This window comes from Rhincodon typus, chromosome 23 (genome assembly GCF_021869965.1).
Source record: "Rhincodon typus isolate 14 chromosome 23, sRhiTyp1.1, whole genome shotgun sequence".
NCBI lineage: Eukaryota > Metazoa > Chordata > Chondrichthyes > Orectolobiformes > Rhincodontidae > Rhincodon > Rhincodon typus.
The window spans coordinates 26,783,642-26,796,027 of NC_063354.1; the positions used below are offsets into that span (position 1 = coordinate 26,783,642).

General features: G+C 40.8%; 1 protein-coding gene across 5 annotated transcripts in view; it reads right to left on the reverse strand.

Annotated features, from left to right (window-relative positions):
* Positions 1-12,386, reverse strand: part of LOC109920333 (septin-9-like) — a 745,967-nt gene that overhangs the window by 473,022 nt on the left and 260,559 nt on the right. The gene's annotated exons all lie outside the window — the stretch shown is intronic.

Sequence of the window (12,386 nt, forward strand, 5' to 3'; positions counted from 1 at the left end):
TAAAGCAACCTGGAATACAAATAGAGATAGTAGGTACTGCAGATGCTGGAGAATCCGAGATAACAAGGTGTAGAGCTGGATGAACACAGCAGGCCAAGCAACATCAGAGGAACAGAAAGGCTGACGTTTCAGGCCTAGACCCTTCATCAGAAATGGGGGAGGGGAAGGGGGTTCTGAAATAAATAGGGAGAGAGGGGAGGCGGATAGAAGATGGATAGAGGAGAGGATAGGTGGAGAGGACACAGACAGGTCGAAGAAGCGGGGATGGGGCCAGTAAAGGTGAGTGTAGGTGGGGAGTTAGGAAGGGGATAGGTCAGTCCAGGGAGGACGGACAGGTCAAGGGGGCGGGATGAGGTTGGTCGGTAGGAGATGGGGATGGGGCTTGAGGTGGGAGGAGGGGATAGGTGGGAGGAAGAACAGGTTAGGGAGGCGGGGACGAACTGGGCTGGTTTCGGGATGCGGTAGGGGGACGGGAGATTTTGAAGCTCGTGAAATCCACATTGATACCATTGGGCTGCAGGGTTCCCAAGCGGAATATGAGTTGCTGTTCCTGCAACCTGGAATACAAATACTTCGTCAAGCACTAGTTACACTTGTATGCGTCAGAAGCAAATGAATGTGTGAATATTGATCACCAGTGCTTATCTGTTGGTTTCTCATCCTGAGGTTGACAGCGAACTCTGCACAGCAGCCACCAGCTAAAATGGTCAGGAATCCAAACGTCCAGAAGTTGCATTTCTCAGGGTATCCTTAAAGAGGCCTTTCCACCCTAAAGAGTGTTCAATGGAAATGGTGTGTGGTGCAGCCCTCTTTTTGAACTGGCACACAGAGGCACTGGAGCTGAGTAGTGATTGGGGGAATCAAATGGATTCCTGTCCAGACCTACACTCCCACCAGGTTGATTTTCAGATACTCACTATGCCCAGCAGCACCCCCATAACCACATACAGAGCTAGGGAGGGTTTCTGTCAACCACATTGGCGCAGGGAAATGGGATTTTTCGACGGTCCCTAATAGATGCATCCACTTTCCATGGGGGAGTAGGAGCTCTTGGGCTCCTTCATTATCAGAATTGATGCAAGGCCATCCACCTGCAATGTTAATGTTGTTTCTCCCTAGAAATGCTGCCTGACCTGCTGAGTTTTTCCAATGTTTTCTGTTCTTGCTTCACCATAAACTTTGTTCAGCCACATAAAAGGCAGGACAAGTAAAACAGATCAAATGATAAAGATTGGACTTTTGCAGGAATTGTTTCACCTTCCAATGCCACAAAAATGCTCCATTGTCCACAAGGCACAAACCCAAGGCTATGATAGGACGCTCTCCAATCGTCTGACCTCAGCAACAGTACCCTCAAGAAATTTGTTATAATCTAAAGGCACCTAGTCCCCATCTGCTTAGCACTTTACATTGCAACTATAGAAAAATGGCTGTAACATATCTGTTCAACATTAAGAAGTATTTTTATCTCCTGGATCCCTATAACTAATACTGTGAGAAATCCATTGGTGACTTAACGAAAATCCCACTAGTGACCCAACAAGAGGGCAAAATGTTCCATTTTTAATGGTTTTTCAATCTTTGCTGTTGATCCATGAACATGAATTAATAAATCAAAGTACAAAATTCTTTAGACCATAAGTTTTCTTGCTCTGAAGTAATTGTTATTGAATATGGATTTATTATCAGCTAGAGTATGTCTTCATAATCGTATGTTTAAGCAAACAGGGCAGAAATTAATGAAGACTCTGGATTTGGACATCTTTTATCATATAGATAGAACAAGCGTTTTGAAGAATTTTATAACCTCAAGATTGGACATATTGGATTGCAAACTACAATTTCTAGTGGTAAATGAAAAGAAAAGCATGACTGACCTATTTGCCAGGCATTTTTTTATTTATTCAAAGGCATGTGGTTATTACTAGCCAGCTCAGCATTTATTGCCCATCACTAGTTGCCCTTGAGAGGGTTATGGTAAGTTATCTTTTTGAATCACTGCAGTGACACCCACAATACTCTTAGGAAGGGAATTCCAAGACTGTTGACATAGCAACAGCGTAGGAACAGCAATATAGTTTCATGTCAAGATGGTTTGTGGCTTGTTGGGAAATTAGAAGGTTGTGTGTTCCCATGCTTATGTTGCCCTTGTCTTTCTTAGAGCTGGGGTCATGTGTTTGAAAAGTATCAGAGAAAGAGGCTTGGTGAGTCAACGCAGTGAATCCTGTTGATGATACACATTGCTGCCATTGTGTGCTATTGGAAAAGTCGTGGTTAAATTTGGTGGATGGGTCAAGTAGGCTGTTTTGTCCTCAATGTGGTCAACTTTCTTTAGTGTTGAAGCCGCACCCATCTAGACAAGAGGAGAGTATGCCATCTCACTCCTGATTTGTGCCTTGTAGATGGTGGACAAAAAGTGGAGAGACAAGAGGTGAGTGACTCTGTAGGATTCCTAGCCTTTGATATGCTCCTGTCACCAGAACATTAACATACCTGGTACAGTTCAGTTTTTGTTCAGTGGTAATTCCCAGACAATGATGCCTCTAAGTTCCGTGGCTATGCGTGTGTAGCCGCTCCAAAGTTCCTTGCATGGCGATCAGCATGTCAGCACATCACCTGTGGCACTGGCTTCCAGCTCTGGAAGTCACTGTTGGTCATGGAGTTTAATGGTCCATGGAGTTGGAAAGAAAAGTCGAGGAACGCTGCTCCCAGAGTGTGGATATTGCAAGGTGCAGTAATAATAATGACATTACATGTCAAAAGGCAATGTCTAGATTCTCTCCTGTTAGAAATGGCCTTTTCATGGCACTTGTATGGTTCAAATGTTACTTTCAACTCATTAGCCCAAGTCTAGATGTTGTCCAGGTCTTGTTGCTTGGGGCGATGGACTTCATCAGTATCTGAGGGGCCACAAATGGTGCTGAACAGTGTGTAATTATCAGTGAACCTCTCCACAGCTGAACTGATGAAGGAGGGAAGGTCATTGATGAAATAGCTGAAGATGGTTGGGCCTAGGACACTACCTTGAGGAAGTCATGCAGAGACATCCTTGGACTGAGACAAATGACCTCCAAAAATCCCCAAACAGCTTCCATTGTGCTGGCATGATGCCAACCAGCACAGAATTTTCCAATTCACTCCCATAGACTCCATACTTCCTTGGTGCCATACTCAGCTAACTGTTCCTTAAGATGAAAGTCATTTCATCATTGGAATTCAACTCTCTTGTTCATGTTTTGTCCAGATCCAAGCCTGTATTGAGGTCAGAAGCTAAGTGGCCATGGCAAAACCAAACTGAGCATCATTGAGCGGATTATTCATTTGTAAGTGTTACATGATAGCACATTTGATGGCCTGATCTATCACTACACTGTAAGTATGGAATAGACTGATAGGGCAGAAATTGATGGGTTTGATTCATTCTGCTTTTTATGGACAGTTCTTAGTACAGCAATTTTCCATAATGTTGTATAGATATAGTTCTGCAGTCATATTTGAACAGCTTGGCTAAAGGCACAGCTACTTCTGGAGCATATATCTTCATTACTATTGCTGGAAGATTATGAGAGCCCTTAGCTTTTTCAGTATCCTGTGCTTTTATCTGTTTTTTTTTATCTCACCCAGAATGATTCAAACTAGCAGAAGGCTGCTATCTGTGATGTTAGGAAATTCCAGAGGAGACTAAGATGGATCATCCACTCAACGCTTCTGGCTGAATATGAATGGGCGGGCATTTCCCCCATTGTTGATGATAGGGAAATTCACAGAACTCCTCCTGTTATTTGTTTAGTTGTTCATCACTCCCAACTTGATGATAATGGTAGAGGGGGCATATGATGGGCCATGAGACTATAGATTGAACTTGAATGCAGTTCAGCTGCTGATGTCCACAGCACCTTATAGATGCCAAGGCTTGATTTGCCAGATCACATTGAGATCTACCCCATTTAGCGCAGCCATAGTGCCACACCACAAGACAGAAGGTATCCTCAAAATGAAGAGAAGATTTCTTCTCCACAATGTGAGTGTGATGTCCACGCCTATTGATGCCGCTGCAGACAGATGCATCTGCAATACCTACATTGATAAGGACAAAGTGAAGTAAGTATTTGCCTACTTGTTAGTTCTCTCACGACCTGCTATACACCCAACCGAGCAGATATGTCCTCCAAAACTCAGTGAGCCCAGTCTTTAGTGCTGCTGCTGAACTGCTGTTAGTTACTGAAGTCTTCCCACCCCGAGAACATGTTGTGCTCTTGAAATCCTCAGTGCATCCTTGAAAGGTTGAACATGGAAGCAACTGTTCATTAGCTGAGGGACAAGAGCATTCATTTGTAATTAACAGGGTGTTTCCTCACTCATGTTTGCCTGATGGCATAAGTCAATGTTGAAGACTTGTAGGACAATGCCATCCGATTAGACTGCCATGCTACCATTCTGTCCTGTTGATGGACAGCACATACCCAGCATGTTGATGACACCGTCTGGGACATTCCATGGATGTGACTGCTGCTGACTCGTCTGTGGACCATTTTCATAATTTTGGCACAAACTATAATGCAATACAGAGTGATACTAGCAGCAGAGGTTCAATTGCTGTACCAGTTGCAGTCACCATGAAAATCCTACCTTCTCAACCTTGCTTGAGGTGGTGACCTTCAGATTAAAATCGCCACCAGTTATCCTTGTTTAATGAGAAAACAACCTCTAGGCCTATAGTGGTGTTCACTTTCAATGTCACAGTACTCTGTTGAAGTATCAGCCTAGATCATGTGCTCAAGCCTCTGGGAAGGACTTCAATTATGATCTTCTGGCACAAAAGCCACAGTTGGCAACCTTTACTGTTCCAATCTGTTTATGGATGCTTCCCCAAATCGACAAGTGACATACAGCTAGAGCTATACACTTGTTATCTTTGAACTCAGTGGTGAAGTTACACGTAAAGTGATAAATTCTGGACCTAGCTTGTGATTTCTTATGTTGGGCATTGTTGCGAAGTTGTGTCAAGGACTTGTGGATTGGGAGACAGAAAATTAGAATTTGGTGTTTATAAAATACTGGGGGAGGGGTGAGGATTGCATGGTCCCTTTAAAAGATGATGTGCTTTTTCTGTGCTTTGAGATGTAAAGTGGATGTCTGTGGGCAGCGCCTAGAAGGGTTGCAAGTACACAGAGAGCACCCAAGGTTGAAACATTTATGTCGGAAGGCAATACAGTTAGCAGGCCAAGCAGCAGTTTTGTTTTGTTACCAAAACAACAAGCTTTAAATTTAGCCAATCAATTTGAATCAGGCACTTAGATACCAAAAAACAATTAAATTTAAATCTGATGGTTCTTACAACATAGGACCAATCATATTATAAGAACTTGATATGTTATCAGGTATATAAAAGAAGGGGACAGTTGAACAAAGATGGGAGAGCTAACTGCCATCTGCGAGAGCTAAAAGCCTTCCGCCCTCAAGAAAGAATCACTGGTTCTCACAGTATCCTCTATGTCTTAGAGAAAGCACCATCTAAGTTACTAATGGTACAACTAGTTAATATTTCTGACAGAAGAATCGATAGGGAAGGCATTCCTGACAGCCAAATCAACAATGAGAGCATTCCACAAGACATGTAACTTAGCTGTAATCTTGAGAGACTACATTCTACGCTTTTTTTATTCATATAAGTGGGACTTGTATTTATTGGAACAGCATACCATTAGAATCTTATTTTATTCGGGAATAGTTAATAGTTAGAAGGGGTCTATTTGGTTTGTTAGTAATTTAGTTAATTTGTTCACTGTTTGAGTTAAATTAATAAATTGTTACTTGTCAGAGATTTCTTTTATTAAATTACTAGAAGTTGCTGAAAAGCAGATTATACCACTTTTCACACTCCTTTTACAGATTATAGGGTGAGTTTCTCCTCTTTGGGTATTTCAGTGTTAGTGCTTGGAGTGGGGATGGGGGTCAACCTCTGCTTTATAACAGGCATCAAGGGGAATCAAAGGTTTTAGTTATCCAACATCTTCAGAAATAAGTTATGGACAGCTGCTGGCAGCATTGGTGTTATTCCACCATCAGACACACACTCATTTCTTCTCAATACTTCTGAAATATTTCCAAGATTATTTGAACTACATGCAATGGAACAAAAACAAGAAAAAAGAATGAAGGTAAAAATATTTTCAGGGACTAACCAGTATTTTGAGAACTGGAAAAAACACGTGTTAAACAAGCTAAATATAAAAAGACAAGGAACAGATAATATGACAAAGAGAAAGTTGATGTATTGTAGAAGATTAGTATCTATGATTAGCAAATGCCAGACTGCCCAAAGCTATACAGGAAATAAACTACAACTTTTGGAATAGTTCTAAAGGTGGTAATAGCTTACGGGAAAGTGTAGGTGTAACAAAGAATCTAACTAAACTGAAACTCCAGTGTTATAATTAATAGCTGTGAACAGATTCTTTGTTAACTTATTAGTCGTCTGTATCAGTAAAGTAAACTTACTATATGATAGATATGACAGACAAGTTAAAGGCTCACTCATTTAATATGGTGCAATAGATAGAATAACAATGTTGCATAATATAATTTTAAAAACAAATCAAATTATAGCTTGATTCTTGAACCAAATAAAACATCTAACTTTTTACAAACTGCACCATACCAAACTGGATCATTAATCTAACATAGTTTCCACCCTACGTACAAAAAGAAACTGCAGATGTAACCCCAACTAGAAAATAGATAATATCATGTTAGTATTAATTTAGATGTTGTTATCTTAAAATTTTATTTTCTGATGTGGTCATAGTTTAGTGATAAACACTAGTTTAAAAACACCAATTCAATCAATGATTAAGGTTTGACATGTAATGAATATGCTAAAGGATAACCCTGTTGCATTTGTCAGCAAATGTGCTGCTTATCTGTTGGAAGCCCTTCCTGTTGTTAACATTTTTGGTGAAGTATTATAGCAAAAAAACACTTATCATTATACCAACCAAACTTCAACAATAATGACACAAACACACTTTTAACTGCACCTCTACAACATTCTATTCTCCACAAACTTGAAATAATCCGAAGCTCTGTTGTTCATGTCCATAATCATACCAAGTCCCATTCACCCATCACTCTAGTGCTTGCTACATTGCCTCCTGGTTTGGCACTGCCTAAGTATTGATATTATGATCTTTATTATTAAATACGACCATAGCCTAACCTCTTCTTAAGGCTGGGGCCTTTTTTAAACCTAAAAACATTTGCAATAGCTGAACACCTGTAATTATGTCTTTTTATCTCTAATTTGAATTGTTCCATTTAATTGTCGGGGCCCTAAACACTGGAATTTCCTCCCTAAATCTCGCTAAGGGAAATAAAAGGCATTTATATAACACATTTTAAGATCTCAGGACTTCCCAATTCATTTGATCTGTAGTCACTGTGGTGATGTAGAAAATGCAGTAGACAACTTTGCAAAATAAACTCCCACAAACAGCAGTGGGATCACGACTAGGTAGTCTGTTTTTGAGATGTTGGTTGAGGAAAAACTATATTGGGTGGGAGACTGGGGATAATTCCTTCCTGCCTCTTTAAATATTGCCATGGGATTTTTTTTTTATGTGAAAGGGCAGATGGGGCTTTGGATTGGCATAGCTACTTTGCTTTCATCTTTCAAAATCCTCCATAAAAGCAACCTTCTTGAGAACCCAATTAGCCAATTGCCCTAATATTCCCATATGTGGCCTTGATATTCAAACAATGCTTGCATTTGATGTTTCACCCTGTTAAAGGTACTATTGTAAGTTGTTTTATCCTATTTAAAACACTTCAGTACTCTGAAGAGACTATCGGCAATTTTCTCTTATTTTAGTCCCTTTTTGTGGTTTGGAACTGTGAATTGAGATTAGGAGTTGAATTTTGAACCGGCAGGGCAAGAGTTATAGCTGGGGGAAAGGCAATTATGAGGCGATTAGGCAAGATTTAGGGTGCATAGGATGGAGAAGGAAACTGCAGGGGCTGGGCACAATTGAAATGTGGAGCTTGTTCAAGGAACAGCTACTGCGTGTCTTTGATTAGTATGCACCTGTCAGGCAGGGAGGAAGTGTCGAGCGAGGGAACCATGGTTTACTAAAGAAGTTGAATCTCTTGTCAAGAGGAAGAAGGAGGCTTATGTAAAGATGAGGTGTGAAGGTTCAGTTAGGGCGCTTGAAAGTTACAAGTTAGCCAGGAAGGACCTAAAGAGAGAGCTAAGAAGAGCCAGGAGGGGACATGAGAAGTCTTTAGCAGGTAGGATCAAGGAAAACCCTAAAGCTTTCTATAGGTATGTCAGGAATAAAAGAATGACTAGAGTAAGATTAGGGCCAGTCAAGGACAGTAGTGAGAAGTTGTGCGTGGAGTCCGAAGAGATAGGAGAGGCGCTAAATGAATATTTTTCGTCAGTATTCACACAGGAAAAAGACAATGTTGTCGAGGAGAATACTGAGATACAGGCTATTAGACTGGACGGGATTGAGGTTCATAAGGAGGAGGTGTTAGCAATTCTGGAAAGTGTGAAAATAGAAAAGTCCCCTGGGCCGGATGGGATTTATCCTAGGATTCTCTGGGAAGCTAGGGAGGAGATTGCAGAGCCTTTGGCTTTGATCTTTATGTCATCACTGTCTACAGGAATAGTGCCAGAAGACTGGAGGATAGCAAATGTTGTCCCCTTGTTCAAGAAGGGGAGTAGAGACAACCCTGGTAATTATAGACCAGTGAGCCTTACTTCGGTTGTGGGTAAAGTGTTGGAAAGGATTATAAGAGATAGGATTTATAATCATCTAGAAAAGAATAATTTGATTAGGGATAGTCAACATGGTTTTGTGAAGGGTAGGTCGTGCCTCACAAATCTTATTGAGTTCTTTGAGAAGGTGACCAAACAGGTGGATGAGGGTAAAGCGGTTGATGTGGTGTATATGGATTTCAGTAAAGCGTTTGATAAGGTTCCCCACGGTAGGCTATTGCAGAAAATACGGAGGCATGAGATTGAGGGTGATTTAGCGGTTTGGATCAGAAATTAGCTAGCTGTAAGAAGACAGAGGATGGTGATTGATGGGAAATGTTCATCCTGGAGTTCAGTTACTAGTGGTGTACCGCAAGGATCTGTTTTGGGGCCACTGCTGTTTGTCATTTTTATAAATGACCTGGATGAGGGCGTAGAAGGATGGGTAGTAAATTTGCGGATGACACTAAAGTCGGTGGAGTTGTGGATAATGCAGAAGGATGTTGCGGGTTACAAAGGGACATAGATAAGCTGCAGAGCTGGGCTGAGAGGTGGCAAATTGAGTTTAATGCAGAAAAGTGTGAAGTGATTCACTTTGGAAGGAGTAACAGGAATACAGAGTACTGGGCTAATGGTAAGATTCTTGGTAGTGTGGATGAGCAGAGAGATCTCGGTGTCCATGTGCATAGGTCCCTGAAAGTTGCCACCCAGGTTGATAAGGTTGTTAAGAAGGTGTACGGTGTGTTAGGTTTTATTGGTAGAGGGATTGAGTTTCGGAGCCATGAGGTCATGTTGCAGCTGTACAAAACTCTGGTGCGGCCGCACTTGGAGTATAGCGTACAGTTCTGGTCGCCGCATTATAGGAAGGATGTGGAAGCATTGGAAAGGGTGCAGAGGAGATTTACCACGATGTTGCCTGGTATGGAGGGAAGGTCTTATGAGGAAAGGCTGAGGGACTTGAGGCTGTTTTCGTTAGAGAGAAGAAGGTTAAGAGGTGACTTAATAGAGACATACAAGATAATCAGAGGATTAGATAGGGTGGACAGCGAGAGCCTTTTTCCTCGGATGGTGATGGCTAGCACGAGGGAACATAACTTTAAATTGAGGGGTGATAGATATAGGACAGATGTCAGTGGTAGGTTCTTTACTCAAAGAGTAGTAAGGGCGTGGAATGCCCTGCCTGCAACAGTAGTAGACTCGCCAACTTTAAGGGCATTTAAATGGTCATTGGATAAACATATGGATGATAATGGAATAGTGTAGGTTAGATGGGCTTCAGATTGGTTTCACAGGTCGGTGCAACATCGAGGGCTGAAGGGCCTGTACTGTGCTGTAATGTTCTATGTTCTCTATGTTCTCTATGGCTGCTTTCTTTATAGGAGGAGAGAACAAAGACAAATTGTTCGTATTGGCTTGGAAGATTTTGTAACTTAATTATTGTTATAGATAAATCGTAGAATCCCAATGTTACAGATAGAAGCCATTTGGCCTATTGGGTCTGCACCGACCTTCAGAAGAGCATCCTACCTGTTAGGGATGCCCATATTGGAGAGACTCAGGATGGCTGGCAGCTCAGCTGTCCCTCTACTGCTGCAGGAAATGGCTGACAAGTGATTAAACAGAATTAAAAACCTGCTCCAGTATTTAAGTAAGACACAATGGTACCTTTGAGAAGAGGCTACTCTGACGCAAAAGGGAGCCTTGAACAAACAACATCTGCGAGAAGATTTGTTAGAGACAGTTCGATGAGAAATGTCGAAGGACAGACAGTTTGAAGATTTGCAACAAACATTGAAGAGGAAAGGAGACTCCTGCAATAACAAACACAGATGAACTAATGGGATTATGGTTCATAAAAAATCTGGAGGATCAAACAAGTTCATTAAATTACGATAGTGATTGTTTCTAGTTTCATTAATGAAAGGATGTTGTGCCATTAGGTGAACAGAGTTAGTTCGGACAAGGGGTGTAAATGATCCCAGAAGACAATCAGCCTAGCTCATCATGCAGCTGTGAAAACACCATACAATGGCATTTTGCAGCAATTAGTTGGCTTTTTGAAATTATTCACAATATTAAGATGTAGGTTCTGGTTAAAAATTCTTCAGATAATCAGAGAGATAGATTTCAATTTAATTATAAATCCATACATATAAAACTAAATATAAAGTTCATAACAGCATTAGGGGAAAAGATTTAAATATATAGGTGAAAGGTAATTAGCCATGAGAAGCTTTCTTTTATCACTAAAGGGATGTCTAGTGCACCCTGTAAGAATCAAATTCCTCATAATTCATTAGCTAAAGAGTGCTAACAGTAAGGGTAGATATAAAATCTTTACATAAAACTAACTTTATAATAAAATTAATATTATGAATCTTATAGCAGTTAGTAAGAAGCAATTGTATTTTGCATTTTTTATAATTGGGCCGGTCGATTAGGACAGTGGGAAAATACAAGAAGAGTATCAGAATTTGATAGAGAAAGCAGATGAATGCAATAAATATCAGCATTCAAGCAGTCCTTAGAGATAAGCAATTCGGAAGGAGTACAGCCAATAACTTTGGAAAGCAAATTAATAGGATGCATTGAAAGATCCCAAGGCCTGGTGATTATAATATCTGTTAAAATTCATGAGATCATGGGGTACCTAGGCCTGTCCATATGAGTTTCCATCATTGATTGGACGCATAGAACAAGGGGAAGGGCACAGTGACCACATCGTATGTGATTATTGTAACACAAAAATACTGTATCCCACTGTGAAAATCAGAGTGCCATTGACCTTTCTTCTGATTTGAGCTAAAGATTAAGGGGATAATTGAGTCCTCACATCGAGGCCAGATTCAGGGGGCACCGTGGTCCTCTCCCTGCATGATCCGATGACTGCTTGTATAAAGACTGCCGCATACCTGAATTCTATCTGCCTCCTGAGTCTTTGTCTTCAGTCAGGGATTTTGCTCCTACACAACCGTATCCTTGTAACCCCACATTTACCATAGTTAACTCACCTAGCCTGCACATCACTGAACACTCCGAGATAATTTAGGATGGCCAATGCACCTAATCTGCACATCTTTTGTGTGTGGGTAGAAACTGACACCAAAACAAGGAAACACCCAAACTCCACAACAAGTCATCCAAGGCTGGAATCAAACCCAGATCCCTGGCATCGTGAGGCAACGGTGCTAGCCACTGTGCCACCATGTTCTAAGGACACTGTAGACAAATCAGCATGAAATTTTTGCCATATGCAGGGCAAGCACCTGCTTGGATATTGAATTGAAATTGAATCAAGGAGTCTAGTGCAAACCAACCATCAACAGAGAATGTTGATTGAAAAGAAAAATGAGTGGGAACTAGTTCTAACTAGGTTTTAACATGAGGCAGTATAATTTTTAAAAACTTCTGGAGACCGCTGTTGACTCTTTCTTATTTTCTATCCATTTTCTATATTGAATTGTTGAATGTTCAGAGAAAAGAATCTTAGTCTGTAAGAAATAAGTAACTATTTCAAAGAGTCTGCTGAAGCTGTTTACATTAACCAGTGACTTCGGAATTCAAACAAGACATATAGACCTACATGAAAGTCTTCATGAAGGCTTGGAATTCATTGTTAAAAATGATT